The sequence below is a fragment of the Benincasa hispida genome, chromosome 11 (assembly GCF_027475165.1).
Source record: "Benincasa hispida cultivar pf3 chromosome 11, pf3_genome.v1.1, whole genome shotgun sequence".
Taxonomy (NCBI): domain Eukaryota; kingdom Viridiplantae; phylum Streptophyta; class Magnoliopsida; order Cucurbitales; family Cucurbitaceae; genus Benincasa; species Benincasa hispida.
In genome coordinates this window covers 78,990,277-78,995,344 of record NC_143488.1, presented here as the reverse complement: position 1 = coordinate 78,995,344, position 5,068 = coordinate 78,990,277, and positions in this window count along the sequence as shown.

The following is a 5,068-nucleotide window of genomic DNA, read 5'->3' as shown; positions in this document are numbered from 1 at the left end:
GAAGATGTCAAACCTGTGGGGTATAAATGGATATTTGTGAGAAAAAGAAATAAAAAATAACAAGGTTCTTAGATATAAAGCAAGACTAGTTGCACATGGTTTTTCACAAAGACCTGGTATTAATTATGATGAGAAATACTCCCCAATGGTGTATGCAATACACTAAGATTTTTAATTGGTCTGACTGTTGGGATTGATGCCCTAAATCTCGTAGGGTCCTATAGTTTGTAATTGTAATGTACATACATCTTATTTATTTAATAAAATACATGATGTTTTATTTTATTTTTAGTTGCATTAACCACAAACCAATAAACTAAAATTCAAGGTTATCTTGTAGCTTAAACATATATGCAGAGACATACGGGTGGATCATGTTTAAGTGATTACCTAAATGGTCTATAATAGATGGATAAGGTTGGATAACTTACCCTTGTTGTCCTATGAGTACGACCCACTTTGTAGATGTTACAATTTTTGTAAAGTGCTACAAATGATCTGATCCTGATCATTTGTGTGGAGACATGTGAGCGTGGATATTCTATACAAAGGATTTTATATAAGATCGGACCATGAAATATTTAGTCTCATTATATAACGTCGTTCATAATAGAGACTTACATTTCACAAGGATGACCTAAGTAACATGATCTGAATCTTGAGTGAGTTGTGAACTCCTATCTATGAGGGCGGTCCTTTGATTTGTATGGATGAGAGTGGCCAGATCGCCGACTCAACAAGCCTACTATTTTGAGGATTCTTCTGATTGAGGAGCTGGGAACACAACTACATAAGATGGAATTCGCTCCTTCCCCGAACCAGGGGTAAGTAGATAAATTGTTCTCTTAAGGGCTAACTCCAAGACTTGAAAAATGTGGTGTCACACCCTCTCTTGGCCCGAGAAGGGTTCAATCATAGTTGGACTATGATTTATTATTCATTAGAGGGATCAGCGGTACTTAAGGAGTTAGATGTAACTATAGGGACAAAACAGTAATTTTGACTAATTGTACTTATGAGCAATTTGTGAAAGGTCATCGTACTATTGGTTGGTTATATCCAACGGACACAGAAATATATCTGTAGTTCGAAGAATGCAGCTGTCGGTCTTTAGTGGAGTGTCGTTGTTCTTTAGTGGAGAGCTCGACAGTTAATGGATGATGAATAATTTAATTAAAGGAGTTTAATTAATTATTCACGTACCGTTAGAGCTTCAATCTACAGGTACATAAGGTCCCCTTAGTAGCTCAACGAGAATAAATGAGAATTGGTTTTTGGATTAATTTGAATTGTTCAAATTAATTGAAGGAATTAATTATATAATTAATTTTAATTATATATGATATAATTACTATAATTTATTTGATACATTATAATATAAAGTATATTTGAGAAGAAATAAATATTTGAGTATGATTCAAATATTAATTACATAAATTTGATTCATATAATTAAATTTAATATAAATGTGATTTGTATTAAAAGCCATTAGTGAGAAAGAATTGAAATTACAAGTTATATTGTATTTGATACAATATTGAAACGGTAGATTATATGTTATATTTGATATAATATATAGTTTAATATATATATATATATAATAAGGTAGTTATTATATAAATATATATTAATTTTTTATTAAAGTAAATAAATAAATTTATTTATTTATTTTAATTTATTTTGAAAATAATTATGGGAGGGAGTTGTAACTCTCTCCCCCTTCTTTCTCTCCATCACGTGAGAAGGGGGTTAGAACAAAACGTCTATTTTTTCTTCAACATTTGAGTTTTTCAGAGAAAAAAGATTATGTAATCTTTTGTGCTTTTCCTCCTCTCAACTCTCTCTAGTTTTTCCTTCCCCAAAATAGCCAAAGCCCACAACTCCTAGGTTCTCATCCCAGGGAATACCAAGACAGCCTTCGTGGTGGTGTTTGTATTGTTCGAGGGAATCCATTGAAGAACGGTCTTCAAAGGTAAGGGTTTCAAACCCAAATTTATTCTTCTATTTTATTTTTTTTAGCATGCTATAATTTCTTTTTAAATGCATAATTTTTTGTTACTCTTTGTAAAATTCTGTATTTTGTAAATTTTAGAAATTGGGACAATCCGCTTCCGCTCAAGAACCTTTAACCAGGTTCCTTCAATGACTATATATGAAAGTCTGGACATATATCTTATGGATGTTGTCATAACATATTTATATAGATCTCTTGATAATGACATTTATATGAGAATCTCATAAGGATTTAACATACCTGAAATATATGAATCAAGTTCTCAAGAACTGTATTCAATAAAGTTACAGAGATCACTATATGAATCGAAACAATCAGAACGAATGTGGTGCAATCACCTGAGTGGATATTTGCTGAAAGAAGGATATCAAAATAATCCAATATGCTTGTATGTTTTTATAACAAAATCACAGTCAGGATTTGCAATTATAGTATATTGATGACTTAAATACAATTGGAACTCATGAAGAGCTTTCAAAGGCAATAGAATATCTTAAGAAAGAATTTGAGATGAAAGATCTCGAAAAAAAAAAATTTTCCTTGATTTGCAAATTGAGCATTTAGCAGGTGAGATATTTATTCATCAGTCAACTTATACAGAAAAATTTGGAAATATTTTATATGGACAAAGCACATCAATTGAATATTCCAATGGAAGTTTGTTCACTAGATGTGAAGAAAGATATATTTCGACCTTGAGATGATAATGAAGAACTTCTTGGTCTTAAAGTACCATATCTTAGGAAAATTAGTGCACTTATGTATTTACTTATAGGAAAATTATTTCAAATAGTAAAACTGTTGAAAATATTTACAAGATATAGCAAAATTTTAGAACTATCAATGATAGACATTGATAAACACTGATAGAGTTTTATCAGGGTCTATCAACATCACTGAAAGACACTGATAGAAGTCTATCAGTATCTATCAGCGTCTATCATTGATAGTTCTAAAATTTTGCTATATTTTATAAATATTTTAGTTTATTTTTCTATATTTAAAAACAACATTTACTTATAATACAAGACCAAATATTGTATTTTCAGTAAATTTATTAACGAGATATAGTTCTTCTCTGACAAAAAGACATTGAAATGGGATTATGCATATACGTCATTATCCCTGAGAAACGATTGATATAAGTTTGTTTTATTCAAATAAATCAAATTTCGTTCTAGTTGATTATGCAAATTTTGGATATTTATCTAATCCGCACAAAGTTAGGTCTCAAACCAGTTAACTGTTTACATGTGGAGAAACTGCTATATCATGGCGATGAGTAAAACACACCATAACAACTACTTCCTCAAATCATACTAAAATTCTTGCAATTTATGAGGTTGGTCGAGAAAGTTTATGGCTAAGATCTATGACTTAGCATATTCATGGAACATCTGGCTTATCTTCTAGTAAAAATCTTCCAACGATATTATACGAAAACAACACAACATGTATAGCCCAAATCAAAGGAGGATATGTTGAAGGAGATAGAACAAAATATATTTCACCAAAGCTTTTCTAGACTTATTATCTTGAAGAAAATGATGACATCAATGTACAACAAATTTGTTCGAAGGATAACCTGTCAGACTTATTTATAAAATCATTACCTATTGCAACCTTTGAAAAATTGGTGCACAATATTGGAATGTGACGACTTAGAGATCTTAAGTGATTCATGAGGGGGAGCAAATATATTTATATTCTTTTAGAAGTATAAATTATATGAAATATGTACTTTTCCTTCACTAGGACTTTTTTTTCATTGGATTTTTTCTTAGTAAGGTTTTAGCGAGACATATTTTATATATAATGGGCATCTAAGGGGGAGTATTATATATATCTATGACAAAATAGATGTCTAATGCCTAGTGTCCTAAACAGAAATATCATATCACTTCTTCTCCATGTAACTTTATAAATGTTCATATGTCCTACAATTACACATTCTTAAGGGGCGTTTGGAGTAAGAAGTTATTATAGTCCTAGGGTTATTATAGTTAGATTATAATAGTTTTTGTTTAGGGTTTACATTAAGAGTTATTATAGTATGTATTTGAGGTGTAAACTATTTTAGTTTGAAGAGGAAATAGTAAATACTGTAGCAAATAATAAAAAATAAAAAAAAATGTTGAATGAAAAATAGTAAAAACTTTAGCAAATTGAGATTTTGAAATAGTGTTGACGGTAGCTAATTGAGGATTACAAAATAATATGTCCCAAACGTCCCTTTAGTGTTCATGTAATGCCACATCCTAGTAGCTAAATTGTCTATAAATAGTGACAATTGATGGATTGTTAAAGAATATATATTGATTAAAATTAATGAGAATTTTGGAGAGAAATAGATTTCCACAAATTTCATAATTTTCATAATCTTCTATTTTCACTTTTCTATATTTTCTAATTTTCTTTATTTATTTTTATATAATATAATTGAGTGGTATTTGTGCTTCCGTTGTACCTCATGTTTCTCCTCAACTTCACATCCCATACTTATTTAGTTTTTGTATTTTACAAAGTTCCTAAAAAGTTTCCAATGTTTCAATTTTATTGATTAATTTTATTAGATTAATGTCCATGTGACAAGTTAGCTTTATTATCGAAGGATTATACCTTAAACGAATGCATAATCACGTTATGAAAGTGTAAAACAACTTTAAACTATAAATCTATACAGAAAACTCAAATTTTAGAGATTTATTTTACATAACTTTTTAGAGCATTTGGTCTAAGAAATAAGAGTCGGAGGAATAGAACTATTAAACTTCCAAGAAAATTTCAGACTCCACGACTAAATAAAACATCAATTTCATAACTTATTAATTCTTTATCATGTGAAATTCATAACTGTCTCAAACATCCAAAAATTTCTAAACCTATTATAAAAAAAAAGTATGTAAAACTTTTTCAGCAAGTATATAAAGTAAAAAAAATATAAATTCTATAAATAAACCTAATTTAGGCAAAGAGCTAAGAGCTTTGAATGAGGGTTAATTTTGGGTGCTTTTCATAGGTACCATTTATTGGGTGTGGTTGAAAAGAAGGTCT